The sequence below is a fragment of the Schistocerca nitens genome, chromosome 6 (assembly GCF_023898315.1).
Source record: "Schistocerca nitens isolate TAMUIC-IGC-003100 chromosome 6, iqSchNite1.1, whole genome shotgun sequence".
Classification (NCBI taxonomy): domain Eukaryota; kingdom Metazoa; phylum Arthropoda; class Insecta; order Orthoptera; family Acrididae; genus Schistocerca; species Schistocerca nitens.
The window spans coordinates 456,984,958-457,001,470 of NC_064619.1; the positions used below are offsets into that span (position 1 = coordinate 456,984,958).

Genomic DNA, 16,513 nt, shown 5'->3' on the forward strand with positions numbered 1-16,513 from the left:
TGCAGATACCGCTTCGGTACAGGACTTTGCAATGTTAAATCCTGCCCCAACTTGGACGTTATTCATTCTGGAATATGTAAAGCGTTTGTGTGGCTAACCCACTGACGATTTCGGAAACAGAATTGTTTTAAGATGGGAGTTACTGCTTCTTTCATTTAGTCTTATCGGGGACCAAACTTGTTCAGCTTTGGGTTTTCCCTCCCAGAACAAAAGCCACCCTTTTCCTCCAGTGGCCATTTCCAAAAAGTAACTTGGTTTCAGGTAAAGCACGGTTTCAACAGAGTCTGAAAGACTTTTTGATAGGCAACTCCAATTCTATAGATGAACAGAGACTGTTAAGCCAGCTTATGTAAAAATGTCTGCTAGATTTTAGTTTTGACAGCACTTGGTCACAATAGTCAAGATTAGTTATTTTTTGTATAAATTTATTAATAGTGCATAACAATGTTTCATTCTGACAGCGTGTTAATTCTGTAAATATTAGCTGTACCAGTTTACCGCATTTTATTCACTTATTTTGAGAATCCCTGACAAATGATCAGGGTAGTAAGTATTACATTCAAATGCTTTGTTATATTTTCTGACATTCCCAGGAGAGTCATCACATTTTTTTGGGTCTATGGGATGAAAACTGAATCTATCCTAATGTAATCTATGGATCCACCTTTCTGTGCATCTGTTACAGAATTGTTACCCCAATATCCAATATAGCGCCTATCCTTCACTATCCAGGTGGTGTGACCATTTCTCTTGGGCCAGTAGATGGAAAGAGGCATTTCCCAATGTAATCTGTGTGCTCTCTCTGAATTTTGAAGACTCCAATTGGGCTGAAAGAATAAAAATGCATATGCCTTCATTTTCTTCCAGTTTTACAGTTAAACATATATTGTTTAGTTTGTGCTTTGTGGCATACAAAACTCCAAAGCAGGCAGCTTGTTTGGTGTTGCAGCTTTACATTAACTTTTTATAGCTACTTGTCATCTTTGTGGAATGATTTCTAGGTTGAACTCTACATTTTGGTAAAGCTGCCCATTTGACTGTGTGTCTGGTGTTATTGTTTGATTAGGACCCATATGACAGTATGCCATGTATGATGCAAAACAATTGTAGCGTCTTGTGTAAAAAATATTTTTCATTATCTGTTTCAAATATTGCCCTGACTTTTATGTAATACGTAGAAAACTTTATATTTCATTATTAGCTGTGCAAAGTCACTTACTAGTCATCAATGAGCAGATTGTGTCAGTATTAAACTACTATAATATTGTAGTATAGCCTACAATTGATACCACAGCAACACTATAAATTTTACAAATATGACAATATAAAGAAGAAATACACAGTGTATTTCAGAAACAGTAGTTGTAATTACATACATTAAGAAGATGATGATCATTATATACAAAATAAGTTTGTAGTACAAAGCACAGTGACACACACACACCCAAAAGGGTCTTATGAAAGTTGCTATCGACTCACAACTATAAACACACAAAATAATGACGCATACAAATTCACATCCTAGCAACTAACAGAAAAGAGCTTGAAACTCAAGAACACATTCACACTACATAGATAACAGACATGTAGTAAGAGGATGAAAAACTTTTGGGAAGATATGAAGAAGAAGGACTTAAACTAGCCAACAGTTCCACGTGTGCTTTAAAAGACCAAACAAAATAATAATTTGGGGCATGTGATGTATGGCCACAATGACACTGCAAATTTATATAGCCTGTACATAACCCGTGGGCACTGACTATCTTCTGAATAACTACTTCATCTGTTCAACAAAGAGTAGCCAAATTTCTTGTTATAATATTACATATGTTGGTTTAGAAGCTTTTAACCAAACTATTGGAACATTTCAATCCAACCTAGATCTTCGGCTATGCTGCAGATAATTAATTCACCTCAGTCTTAGTTCCAGTAAAATACTTGCTGTTAGTTATATTCAATGTCTTTACCAAGTAGTGTCCAAACTGTAGTTGTCAGTCAGGATGCACAGTCTTCATTCCAAACAAGTAACAAACAAAAGGTCAAAGCTATGGTGACAGATGTTAAGAAAACCTGTAAAGAATATTAAATAGTTTTACTGCAAGCATTTAAAATACATTACCTCTTTCCTTGCCTCTCAGTGTGTATCTTAAACAATCCTCCTATTGGCTGTGCAAAACTGTGTCATTACAAGAATTGAGGACTTGTTGAATGACTGCTCTGTTTTTGGTCTTCGATTTTTGTACTTCCTTTCTGTAGATATTGTCATGTTGAAATCGTAATCATGTCCAGATCTGAAGGCAGGGTTGTCAGTGAAGTACAACACTTACAAGGGAACCTCCCCATCACACCCCCCTCAGATTTAGTTATAAGTTGGCACAGTGGATAGGTCTTGAAAAACTGAACACAGATCAATCGAGAAAACAGGAAGAAGTTGTGTGGAACTATGAAAAAAATAAGCAAAATATACAAACTGAGTAGTCCATGCGCAAAATAGGCAACATCAAGGATAACCTGAGCTCAGAAGCGCTGTGGTCCCGTGGTTAACGTGAGCAGCTGCGGAACGAGAGGTCCTTGGTTCAAATCTTCCCTCAAGTGAAAAGTTTAATTTTTTATTTTCGGACAATTATTATCTGTCCGTCCGTCCGATGCGAGGTGACTGCGCCGTAGTATGGGGACGCTACACCTAAACAAACATCAAAACACACGACGTCAGTTGATTACAGCGCACGGAAGAGAGAGTATTCCTGCTAACGAGGCTCCCTGGCTGGCAGTTGACTGTTCGCTACTGTGGACGAGAGTGCATTAAATACGTGAGATGTATTCCGTGGGCAATATGAATCCAGCAAATATGGCTCGCGACTTCAATAACAATCGCACGGTTTTGCGGTGCGGTCGCAAAACACAGACACTAAACTTATTGCAGTGAACAGAGACGTCAATGAACGAACGGACAGATCATAACTTTGCGAAAATAAAGTAAGTAAACTTTTTACTCGAGGGAAGACTTGAACCAAGGACCTCTCGTCCCGCAGCTGCTCACGCTAACCACGGGACCACTGCGCTCCTTAGTTCACACTGTCCTTGATGTTGCCTATCTTGCACATGGACTACTCAGTTTGTATATTTTGCTTATTTTTTTCATAGTTCCACACAACTTCTTCCTGTTTTCTCGATTGATTTGCATTCAGTTTTTCAAGACCTATCCATTGTGCCAACTTATAACTAAATCTGAGGGGGGTGCGATGGGGAGGTTCCCTTGTTAGTACGGAAAGTATGTTTATTACCAATACCAATGTACAGCCAGAATAGACCAAACCACCTGGATAGGGAATGCAGCTATTTATTCAAGCTTTGAATATTACAGAATGCTGGTGTCGATATGTATTTTGAATATTCCAGAATATGCAAACAATGTAAACATAACATATTTCAAGAATCTTCCAGAACTGATAAATTCTAAATAACGGGCAGTTGCTTGTGGTTGGGTTTGAATTGGTGATCTGCATGATGCCAGCCAGCGATATAACTGTTACCTCACACTACATATACCACCACAGCTCATGACAATGCTTCCTCTCCTAGAGAAGTAGTGACCCACCGTTTCAAAGCTTGGATCAGGATATTGTCAGCGGTACTCAGTATAGTGACACTGGCAGATTCTTGCATTCTGGTCATGTTGTCACATCCCCTTCACTGTGGTGAGCATCGAAGCTTTGCGATCATCGTCTGGGTCTTCAATTTTCTTGAACCTCCCATCGCCAACCTGTGCCTCTAGATGGTAATGGGGCTTCATACTGAGAGTGTAGATGGCATCTCTGTGCTTTTGTCTTCTTGATGGAAGGTCATAAAATCCTTGACTGCATATATGATGTCCAAGAAGTGAAGAAGGATACAATACAGGAACTTTTTCAATAGTCTCAATTTCTCTACAGGCTTAAAAATCTGTACCAAGTCTTGTGGACTGTATCTTACTTGCCGATGCTTGTCATTAGCACTCTTTGCCTCTCTTGGGCATCCAAGGTCTCTTTACGAGCAAGCTGCCTTTCCTTTTGTGATTCCGGTGATGAGGCATTATCATCTGTTTCAAATGGGAACAGTGTATCCAATGTTGTTTTGGCGCCACAAACATGAAGCACGAAGAGTGGTGTGAAGTCTGTAGTCTCTTGCTTCAGTTTGTTATATGCGAATGCCATAACAGGTGTTGTTGTACCCCAGCCTCTCTGTTCAACAACAATGGACACCGAACATGTCTTCCAGTATGGATGGCAGGCAGGTTGTCATTTTGTGGGAGATGACATTATGTGAAATTACTTGTGATACTAATCTCAACTGAAAAAAACTTACCCCTGATCAGAGATCACCAAAGGGGGTGCTGTGTGCTTTGAAATGATGTCGTTTTCAAGGAACTTTGCAATTTTTGGACCTGCAGTCGGCTTAGCTTTAGTGACACTGTAGCAGGGTGAGGTAGTCAGTGCAGCCAATTATCCATTGATACCTATTTGTTGATTGTGCCACACTGCACACATCACAGCTTGTTGCTATATTCTTAACAGACAAATACTTGTAGTGAAGCAAACCTTTGGCACTAACATACTTTGCTGCTTTATTCCAGTCATTTAACATCCAAACAGTGCATTTTAGATTAGCTGTTACGTGTGCACAGGTGGGAGAGGGGGGTTAGTAGATCCTGATAAATAAGAAAAGACATGGATGACGCTCAAATGAAAAATGAATGGATTATATTAGAATACATTTCCCCCCTGCAGGTCCGGGGTAAGAATAGGCCCGAGGTATTCCTGCCTGTCGTAAGAGGCGACTAAACGGAGTCCCTCCCCCTCAAGGGGGTAGTTAGCGCCTGCGTCCGGAGACGGACGGTTCCACGACCTCTATTTGCGGTCATTTTGCTTTTTCACTTCTCGTTTCTTCCTTCCTTTGGTTGGTTCCTTTCGTTGCTCTTCTCCACCTCACTGTCTTCCTTACTCTTTCCCCTGCATAATCTCCTTGCCTTCTCATTGCCTTCTTCTCCTTGCCTTCTCTGGTCTCCGCCTCGGCGCTGGCAATCATGGGGGATTCCTCCGCAATGGATTTCACTCCATCTCTCTCGACTTCTGCCCAAAAACGGAAACGTGACCAGCTACCAGTGACAAAAGTACTACCGCCTGCCCCACAGTTCCTTGTCGTTTCTCGATCTGAGGACGGAAAGGATTTTTCCTCTGTAAACCCTTTCGTTATCCAGAAGGGCGTCGATGCCATAGCCGGATCTGTCAAATCTTGTACCAGGTTGCATAACGGTACCTTATTACTCAAAACTGAGAGCGCCTTTCAGGCACAAAAACTGCTTCGGGCCACACTCCTGTACACATTCCCTGTCCGGGTGGAGGCTCACCGAACTTTGAATTCGTCTCGTGGTGTGGTCTATACTAGATCCCTCGACGGCTTGACTGACGAGGAGATTCAATCTTTCCTCGCTGAGCAGGGCGTGACGGCTGTCCATAGGGTCATGAAAAAGGTCAACAATGACCTTGTACCGACCCGGACACTTTTCTTGACCTTCGATAGTGTTCAGCTGCCATCGCGCATCAAAGCGGGCTACGAGGTTATTTCTGTTTGCCCCTATGTCCCGACACCTACGCGCTGCTACCAGTGTCAGCATTTCAATCACACTCGCCAGTCTTGTTCCAATGCGGCTAAATGTGTCACTTGTGGCAGGGATGCCCATGAGGGTGACTGTCCACCTCCGTCTCCTCGTTGTGTGAACTGTCAGGGTGACCATGCCGCATCCTCCCGCGACTGTCCTGTCTATAAGGAAGAGCGCTGTATCCAAGAAATTCGGGTCAAAGAGAAAGTGTCCACCTCGGCTGCTCGCAAGCTATTGGCTAGTAGGAAGCCCACGCTGCTCCCAGCGGGGAAATACAGTACTGTCCTCGCCTCTCCTCGGACTACCAGGGAGGTGGCAACCCAGACATGCGATCTGACCTTCAGCACCACGGTCGTCCGTTCGGCCAGTGCTAAGATCGTGCGGTCGACGTCTCCTCTTCCTCCCATCACCCCACAGACACCAGCCCCTTCATCAGCTTCTGCTAAGACGAAGACCCAGAAGTCAGATGCATGGGCCTTCAAGAAGGAACCGTCCCGTGCAGACTTCCTACGTACCTCGACCTCCCAGCCTTCGACCGGTACTTCCACCAAACGACCTTCCAAGAAGGCTAATAGGAAGCACAGTTCTCCTTCTCCGCCACGGCGCATTTCTTCTCCTGCGCCACCCAGCGGTTGCCGCCCCAGGCCGTCATCCGTTTCGCCTGGCCGCACCGCTGGTAGCCGAACATCTGGCCGTTCACTGGTGGAGGAAGCTCCCCCTCCCGGCCATCTTCCCAAGATGGCCGATGAACCTATAGACCCAATGGACGCTGACTGTCCGCCTACTGATAGCGGCGGCAGTGCTCGCTCGAAGCCAGGCCCTCAGCGGCCTTTGAGGTGACCCCTTCTTTCATCTTCCCCTTTTTTTTTCTTACGATGGCACTTATTCACTGGAATATTCGCAGCATTCGCTCCAACCGAGAGGACTTGAAGTTGCTGCTACGCTTGCACCGTCCGCTCGTCGTAGCCCTCCAGGAAACGAAGCTACGCCCATGCGATCAAATTGCCTTGGCACACTACACCTCTGTGCATTTTGACCTACCCCCTGTGGTAGGTATCCCAGCTCATGGAGGGGTTATGTTGCTGGTCCGGGATGATATTTACTACGATCCCATCACGTTGCACACCGGCCTGCAGGCAGTTGCCATCCGCGTTACTCTCCCCACTTTTACATTTTCCATTTGTACCGTTTACACTCCATCGTCGTCTGCCGTTACCAGGGCAGACATGATGCAACTTATTGCTCAGCTACATGCACCATTTTTGTTAACTGGAGACTTCAATGCCCACCATCCCCTTTGGGGCTCTCCAGCATCCTGCCCGAGGGGCTCCCTGTTAGCAGACCTTTTCAACCAGCTCAATCTTGTCTGCCTCAATACTGGCGCCCCTACTTTTCTTTCGGACACATCTCACACCTATTCCCATTTAGATCTCTCTATATGTACTCCCCAACTTGCACGCCGGTTCGAGTGGTATGCACTTTCTGATACATATTCGAGCGACCACTTCCCGTGTGTTATCCATCTCCTGCAGCATACCCCCTCTCCGTGCTCATCTAGTTGGAACATCTCCAAAGCAGACTGGGGCTCTTCTCTTCCAGGGCGACCTTTCAGGATCAAACATTCCCAAGCTGCGATAGTCAGGTCGCACACTTCACGGAAGTCATTCTCACTGCTGCTGAATATTCCATCCCTCACCCTACTTCTTCTCCACGTCGCGTACCGGTCCCCTGGTGGACCGCAGCATGTAGAGATGCCTTACGTGCTCGTCGACGTGCTTTACGCACCTTTAAACGCCACCCTACAGTGGCGAATTGTATCAATTATAAACGATTACGTGCACAGTGTCGTTGTATTATTAAAGAAAGCAAGAAAGCCAGCTGGGCTGCTTTCACAAGCACCTTCAACAGTTTTACTCCTTCTGTTGTCTGGGGTAGCCTGCACCGGCTATCTGGCACTAAGGTCCACTCACCAGTTTCTGGCTTGACGGTCGCTAATGACGTCCTTGTGGCCCCTGAGGCTGTCTCCAATGCCTTCGGCCGCTTTTTCGCAGAGGTTTCGAGCTCCGCTCATTACCACCCTGCCTTCCTCCCCCGCAAACAGGCAGAGGAGGCTAGGCCACCTAACTTCCGCTCCTCGAATCGTGAAAGTTATAATGCCCCATTCACCATGCGGGAACTCGAAAACGCACTTGGCCGATCACGGTCCTCCGCTCCAGGGCCTGATTCTATTCATATTCAGATGCTGAAGAACCTTTCTCCTGCGGGTAAAGGTTTTCTTCTTCGTACTTACAATCGCATCTGGATTGAGGGACATGTTCCCGCATGCTGGCGCGAGTCTATTGTTGTCCCGATTCCTAAGCGGGGGAAGGACAAGCACTTGCCTTCCAGTTATCGACCCATCTCGCTTACCAGCTGTCTGTAAAGTGATGGAGCGAATGGTTAACTCTCGATTGGTTTGGCTGCTCGAGTCTCGACGCCTCCTTACCAATGTACAATGTGGATTTCGTAGGCGCCGGTCTGCTGTTGACCATCTGGTTACCTTGTCGACCTTCATTATGAATAACTTCTTGCGGAAGCGTCTGACTGCGGCTGTGTTCTTTGATTTGGAGAAGGCTTACGACACCTGTTGGAGGGCGGGCATTCTCCGCACCATGCATACATGGGGCCTTCGCGGTCGCCTCCCTCTTTTTGTTTGTTCCTTTTTAATGGATTGACAGTTCAGGGTACGTGTGGGTTCTGTCCTGTCAGACACCTTTCGCCAGGAGAATGGGGTGCCACAGGGCTCAGTTTTGAGCGTCGCTCTCTTCGCCATAGCGATCAATCCAATAGTGGTTTGCCTCCCAGCTGATGTATCAGGCTCCCTTTTCGTGGACGATTTTACCATCTATTGCAGCGCGCAGCGTACGTGTTTCCTGGAGCGCTGTCTTCAGCGTTCTCTTGACCGTCTTTACTCCTGAAGTGTCGCCAATGGCTTCCGTTTTTCTGCCGAGAAGACGGTCTGTATTAACTTCTGGCGCTACAAAGAGTTTCTCCCACCGTCCTTACAACTCAGTCCCGTTGCTCTCCCATTCGTGGAGACAACAAAATTTTTAGGTCTTACGTTTGACAGGAAACTTAGTTGGTCTCCACATGTGTCTTATTTGGCTGCCAGTTGTACCCGTTCTCTCAATGTCCTCCGTGTTCTCAGTGGTATGTCGTGGGGAGCGGATCGAACCGTCCTACTTCGCTTATATCGGTCGATCGTCCGCTCCAAGCTGGATTATGGGAGCTTCGTATACTCCTCTGCACGGCCATCCATCTTACGCCGCCTCAACTCCATACAACATCGGGGTTTACGACTTGCGATCGGAGCGTTTTATACTAGTCCCGTCGAGAGTCTTCATGCTGACGCTGGTGAGTTGCCACTCACCTACCGGCGCGATATACTGCTTTGTCGGTATGCCTGACGACTACTGGCAATGCCCGACCACCCGTCTTATCGTTCCTTTTTTGATGACTCTCTCGACAGTCAATACGGGTTGTATGTCTCCGCCCTGCTACCCCCTGGAGTTCGCTTTCGTCTCCTCCTTCAACACCTTAATTTTTCACTCCCTGCCACCTTTCAAGTGGGAGAGAGCCACACGCCACCTTGGCTCCAGGCTCAGGTTCGCGTCCACCTTGACCTCTGCTCGCTCCCAAAGGAGGTTACCCCCGGTTCAGTCTACCACTCCCGTTTTGTCGAACTTCGTTCGAAGTTCATTAATATGACCTTCATTTATACAGATGGCTCTAAGACCAATGACGGGGTCGGGTGTTCTTTTATTGTCGGGGCACAAAGTTTCCAATACCGGCTCCATGGCCATTGTTCGGTCTTCACAGCTGAGCTCTTTGCCCTCTACCAGGCTGTCCTTTACATCTGCCGTCACCAACATTCTGCATATGTCATCTGCTCTGATTCCCTGAGCGCTATCCAGAGCCTCGGTGATCCATACCCGGTTCACCCTTTCGTGCACCGGATCCAACGCTGTCTTCAGCAGCTGGTGGACGTCGGTTCTCCGGTTAGCTTTATGTGGGTTCCTGGCCATGTCGGTATCCCTGGGAACGAAGCTGCAGATGCCGCGGCCAAGGCTGCGGTCCTCCAGCCTCGGACAGCTTCTTGTTGTGTCCCTTCGTCAGATTGTAGCAGGGTAATTTGTCGGCGCATTGTATCGCTGTGGCATGCCGATTGGGCTGCACTTCCAGACAACAAGCTTCGGGCCTTGAAAGCTCTTCCCGTGGCTTGGACGTCCTCCTCACGCCCTTCTCGGCGGGAGGAGGTAGTTTTGGCCCGGTTGCGAATTGGCCACTGCCGGTTCAGCCATCGCCATCTGCTGACGGCTGCGCCGGCGCCGGCGCCGTTCTGCCCATGTGGGCAATTGCTGACGGTCCGCCACATTTTAACGTCGTGTCCGGATTTTAACACCCTGCGTCTCGATCTTGGCCTGCCATGTACTGTAGAAGCCATTTTAGCGGATGACCCACGAGCAGCTGCTCGCGTTCTTCATTTTATCAATTTGACAACCCTCTCAAAGGACATTTGATTATGCTGTTTTCTTTTTTAATGCTATGCCTGTCAGTATGTCTTTCATCGTGTTTTCCGTTTCGTTGCTGTTTTAAACTTGTGACTCGCGGTGCATTCCTAAAGTAGTCTAGGCGCTAATGACAGTTGATGTTGTGCGCCACAAAAAAAATTAGAATACATTCAGGAGCAGTATGGATGCTTATAGCTGAAGGTAGTAAAGCTTGTAAAAGTGCAGAGGGTTGCAAGTACCTGACTTCCTTTGTGAGTGGTGAGTTCCAGATTGAACATTTTCCTCTGCAGCAGCATGTGAAATGAAACTTCTGTGGAGTGTAGAAATTGGTGCCGAAAGTGAGCTCGAACGTAGGGAATAGCTGTCATGGGCATCATTGTACCATTCGAATGGCAAAGGATTGCATACAAAAAGAAGATATTGGTTTCAGTTCTAATGCAACAAGTAGTTATAATGTGCTTGGAATTTTCCTTTATAAGAAATCTTTTCAGAGAATAGAACTCATTTTAGGCTTATTTTTGATATTGATTTTACATTCAGGTTTGAGAGAACATAGGGGGGAAAATGTGGATGAAGGGGGAGAAATGGGTGTACTGCTGTTTTGATGCCCTCCTCCCAAATTTGTGTAGATTTGCTGATGTTGCCTTGCTAAGAATGTCTTTGAGAGCAAAACTGAATATTTAATTTTGGCCAGCAAATGCATTTTTCTTCATTTCCAGTTAGTGCTGATAATGCTTTCTTACATCTTCTAAATGTAAGAAAATTAAAATTTATGGTTGGTAATACCGAGTACAGTTATCAGTGCTCAATTGTGAATAACAAAAATATATTTTACTCAGGACTGCCTTGTTTGTGCCCTTTATGGGATTGTAGAACCATAGTGTTTGTGGAATTGTGTTCGGTGTGGGTGAGCACATATTTTTCAATGATTGTTCCCCGTGTTTTATGTTCCGTTTTATGTAAATGTTCTGAGTTTTTCTCTTGACACCCGTCTCACTATGATACTGAACGGGCACTGAAGACCGTGCTGTCGTGCGCCCAAAAAATCCCCTCTACTACTACTACTGTGGAATTGTGTGTTTCAGTTGCTTGCTTAATATTAATAAGCTAAAGAATATATTATATGTGTCTTGTTAAGTTAATCACCTAATATACACAACAGCACATACATGTAGAGAAGTTATAAAATTGTTATATGATTTATCCACATGACAGAAAATCTTCAGCCAGTGGACATAGATGATGCCCCTCTTAGAAAATGGAAATGAAATTGCTACGATGCCAAAAGAGTTTCATTTATCATTTTTGAAGGAAGTAATTTTCTTCATCAAAGCTAGACAGAGAAAGGTGTGTGTGTTTGTGTGTGTGTGTGTGTGTGTGTGTGTGTGTGTGTGTGTTTGTGTTGGCATTGACAAGATATGGTTTTATGGAGGATGAGTGATGGGAAAGATTGAATACCAGATATTATTCCTTTTCCTATTTAATTCGTAAATGCTTTAGCACCCATACAATTTGAGAGTTCTTTATCTGCTTTAATTTTCATACATTTTTTGACATATTAACTCCATATTTTCTTGATTTTTGGTACCTTTTATCTGGATTTACAAATAATCTTGAAGCATTTTCTCCAGTAGTTACCGTCACTATTCAAAGTTGCTGAACAGGTGAATAAGTTTAACTTATCCATATTGCTATGTGATTTTGGGCATGCATTCAGTCTGCTGCAGAAGTTTGTTGGAACATATTTTTCTGAGTCAAGTGTGCTAATTTGTAAATAGTTGTTCGTACAGTTCAGAAAAAATAAACAGCATAGTCTGTATGCATTCAGACAGACAAAGGAAGAAAAAACCTTACCTATGTAGTATCAGATTGTATTAAATTTAGCGTACATTTTAATTCAGCAAAATGTAAAAAACCTTTCTTTCTCGCCAAAAAAAAAAAAGTTCTTCTCCTGAAGATATGGGCCACAGATGATGCCTTGGGTGAGTTTCTTGTCACATGCATAAAACATTAAAATGCTCTGTATATGGAATGTTTTGTTGCTGTTTTTATTTGAAAGATACTTTTCTGATTAAGGTTATACCCTCAGTTATTCTGTGCATCATGCATCAGTGGGAGACTGAATGGCTGCAGTCGCTCAAATTGACCACAATGGTATGGCGGACGTCATGTCAGCCTTGCCACTGGAAGGAGATTCTACTAACTAGGCTGCGAATCGGACATAGCCTTCTAACACATGGCTTCCTCCTCCGGCAGTTTAAAGTTTGTGGCGTGCCACTTTCAGTTCAGCATATCGTGGCAATGTGTGCCATATTTACTAATATTAGGGAGCTCTTAGTCTCGATGGAGATCTGCCCACCATCCTCACAGATGCTGATTCCAGTGCTACAAGAGTAGTGAAATTTGGTGAACTATCAGGCCTCATCCCTAAACTGGTGGGGAAGGGAGGCAGACTTTAATACTTTATAAACTGCTCCTCATGTGGGGACAGCCTTCTTCTCCACCCATGAGATTAGCATGCTGACTTTTTGTCAGGGCACTGATGACCGCGATGTCAAATGCCCCTCACCTCAAACCATCATCATCAGTTATTTTGCTGCACCAGTCCAATTTTTTAATGGGGTTCAATCCTCCCCTCGTCCACCTCCACACAAAAAATGCCAGTCCCAAAAATTGATTCGTTTAACTTTTGATCAGCTTTGTTCAGTACAGAATTTCCTGAAAAGGTGAAATCCCACTTTTAAGTTTAACAAGTTTTACAAACAACTGAAAATTTTTGTCACACATTAAACCAGTTTCTGTTGTCTTATTCTCATATATTGGACTCATGAAATCAAGGTCTAGTCTTTTCAGAAACAGTGTTTTAATACTTCTTAAAGATAGGCTACCTAATAGAGAGGTATTTCAAACATACGAAAAGCTTTCAAAATGTATAAACATGCAGGTTCCAGACAATAGCATTGTAGTGTACTACACTTATAACAGTAATGAGCAAACCACTGAACTTCATGTTTTTTCAGCTGAGTTGGTACCTTCCTTTGCTAATAAATGCTATTGAACTGGGGTACCAACTATCTTTAAAATATCACAAATTGAAAATGATTTCTGGTGGTATTGTTAATACAAATATATCCAACAGTTGGTCCATGTAGTAGCATATAGTTCATGATAATTTCATTTGATTCACAGCTGATATATATAACTTCCCCATGAACCATGGACCTTGCCGTTGGTGGGGAGGCTTTCGTGCCTCAGCGATACAGATGGCCGTACCGTAGGTGCACTGCGAACGGCTGAAAGCAAGGGGAAACTACAGCCGTAATTTTTCCCGAGGACATGTAGCTTTACTGTATGATTAAATGATGATGGCTTCCTCTTGGGTAAAATATTCCAGAGGTAAAATAGTCCCCCATTTGGATCTCCGGGCGGGGACTACTCAAGAGGACGTCGTTATCAGGAGAAAGAAAACTGGCGTTCTCCGGATCGGAGTGTGGAATGTCAGATCCCTTAATCGGGCAGGTAGGTTAGAAAATTTAAAAAGGGAAATGGATAGGTTAAAGTTAGATATAGTGGGAATTAGTGAAGTTCGGTGGCAGGAGGAACAAGACTTTTGGTCAGGTGAATACAGGGTTATAAATACAAAATCAAGTAGGGGTAATGCAGGAGTAGGTTTAATAATGAATAAAAAAATAGGAGTGCGGGTTAGCTACTACAAACAGCATAGTGAACGCATTATTGTGGCCAAGATAGACACAAAAGCCCATGCCTACTACAGTAGTACAAGTTTATATGCCAACTAGCTCTGCAGATGATGAAGAAATTGATGAAATGTATGACGAGATAAAAGAAATTATTCAGGTAGTGAAGGGAGACAAAAATTTAATAGTCATGGGTGACTGGAAGTCGTCAGTAGGAAAAGGGAGAGGAGGAAACATAGTAGGTGAATATGGATTGGGGGGAAGAAATGAAAGAGGAAGCCACCTTGTAAAATTTTGCACAGAGCATAACCTAATCATAGCTAACACTTGGTTCAAGAATCATAAAAGAAGGTTGAATACCTGGAAGAATCCTGGAGATACTAAAAGGTATCAGATAGATTATATAATGGTAAGACAGAGATTTAGGAACCAGGTTTTAAATTGTAAGACATTTCCAGGGGCAGATGTGGATTCTGACCACAATCTATTGGTTATGATCTGCAGATTGAAACTGAAGAAACTGCAAAAAGGTGGGAATTTAAGGATATGGGACCTGGATAAACTGAAAGAACGAGAGGTTGTAGAGTGTTTCAGGGAGAGCATATGGGAACAATTGACAGGAATGGGGGAAAGAAAAACAGTAGAAGAAGAATGGGTAGCTCTGAGGGATGAAATAGTGAAGGCAGCAGAGGATCAAGTAGGTAAAAAGACGAGGGCTAATAGAAATCCTTGGGTAACAGAAGAAATATTGAATTTAATTGATGAAAGGAGAAAATATAAAAATGCAGTAAATGAAGCAGGCAAAAAGGAATACAAACGTTTCAAAAATGAAATCGACAGGAAGTGCAAAATGGCTAAGCAGGGATGGCTAGAGGACAAATGTAAGGATGTAGAGGCTTGTCTCACTAGGGGTAAGATAGATACTGCCTACAGGAAAATTAAAGAGACCTTTGGAGAGAAGAGAACCACTTGTATGAATATCAAGAGCTCAGATGGCAACCCAGTTCTAAGCAAAGAAGGGAAGGCAGAAAGGTGGAAGGAGTATATAGAGGGTTTATACAAGGGCGAAGTACCTGAGGACAATATTATGGAAATGGAAGAGGATGTAGATGAAGACGAAATGGGAGATAAGATACTGCGTGAAGAGTTTGACAGAGCACTGAAAGACCTGAGTCGAAACAAGACCCCGGGAATAGACAACATTCCATTAGAACTACTGATGGCCTTGGGAGAGCCAGTCATGACAAAACTCTAACATCTGGTGAGCAAGATGTATGAGACAGGCGAAATACCCTCAGACTTCAAGAAGAATATAATAATTCCAATCCCAAAGAAAGCAGGTGTTGACAGATGTGAAAATTACCGAACTATCAGTTTAATAAGTCTCAGCTGCAAAATACTAACGCGAATTCTATACAGACGAATGGAAAAACTGGTAGAAGCGGACCTCGGGGAAGATCAGTTTGGATTCCGTAGAAATGTTGGAACACGTGAGGCAATACTAACCTTACGACTTATCTTAGAAGAAAGATTAAGAAAAGGCAAACCTACGTTTCTAGCATTTGTAGACTTAGAGAAAGCTTTTGACAATGTTAACTGGAATACTCTCTTTCAAATTCTAAAGGTGGCAGGGGTAAAATACAAGGAGCGAAAGGCTATTTACAATTTGTACAGAAACCAGATGGCATTTATAAGAGTCGAGGGGCATGAAAGGGAAGCAGTGGTTGGGAAAGGAGTGAGACAGGGTTGTAGCCTCTCCCCGATGTTATTCAATTTGTATATTGAGCAAGCAGTAAAGGAAACAAAAGAAAAATTTGGAGTAGGTATTAAAATTCATGGAGAAGAAGTAAAAACTTTAAGGTTCGCCGATGACATTGTAATTCTGTCAGAGACAGCAAAGGACTTGGAAGAGCAGTTGAACGGAATGGACAGTGTCTTGAAAGGAGGATATAAGATGAACATCAACAAAAGCAAAACGAGGATAATGGAATGTAGTCAAATTAAATCGGGTGATGCTGAGGGGATTAGATTAGGAAATGAGACACTTAAAGTAGTAAATGAGTTTTGCTATTTAGGGAGTAAAATAACTGATGATGGTCGAAGTAGAGAGGATATAAAATGTAGACTGGCAATGGCAAGGAAATCGTTTCTGAAGGAGAGAAATTTGTTAACATCGAGTATAGATTTAAGTGTCAGGAAGTCGTTTCTGAAAGTATTTGTATGGAGTGTAGCCATGTATGGAAGTGAAACATGGACGATAACTAGTGTGGACAAGAAGAGAATAGAAGCTTTCGAAATGTGGTGCTACAGAAGAATGCTGAAGATAAGGTGGGTAGATCACGTAACTAATGAGGAGGTATTGAATAGGATTGGGGAGAAGAGAAGTTTGTGGCACAACTTGACTAGAAGAAGGGATCGGTTGGTAGGACATGTTTTGAGGCATCAAGGGATCACAAATTTAGCATTGGAGGGCAGCGTGGAGGGTAAAAATCGTAGACGGAGACCAAGAGATGAATACACTAAGCAGATTCAGAAGGATGTAGGTTGCAGTAGGTACTGGGAGATGAAGAAGCTTGCACAGGATAGAGTAGCATGGAGAGCTGCATCAAACCAGTCTCAGGACTGAA

General features: G+C 43.8%; 1 protein-coding gene across 5 annotated transcripts in view; it reads left to right on the forward strand.

Moving 5' to 3' along the window:
- The window catches only part of LOC126263354 (neuroglian-like), an 80,533-nt gene that overhangs the window by 513 nt on the left and 63,507 nt on the right, over positions 1–16,513 (forward strand). The window lies entirely within an intron of this gene.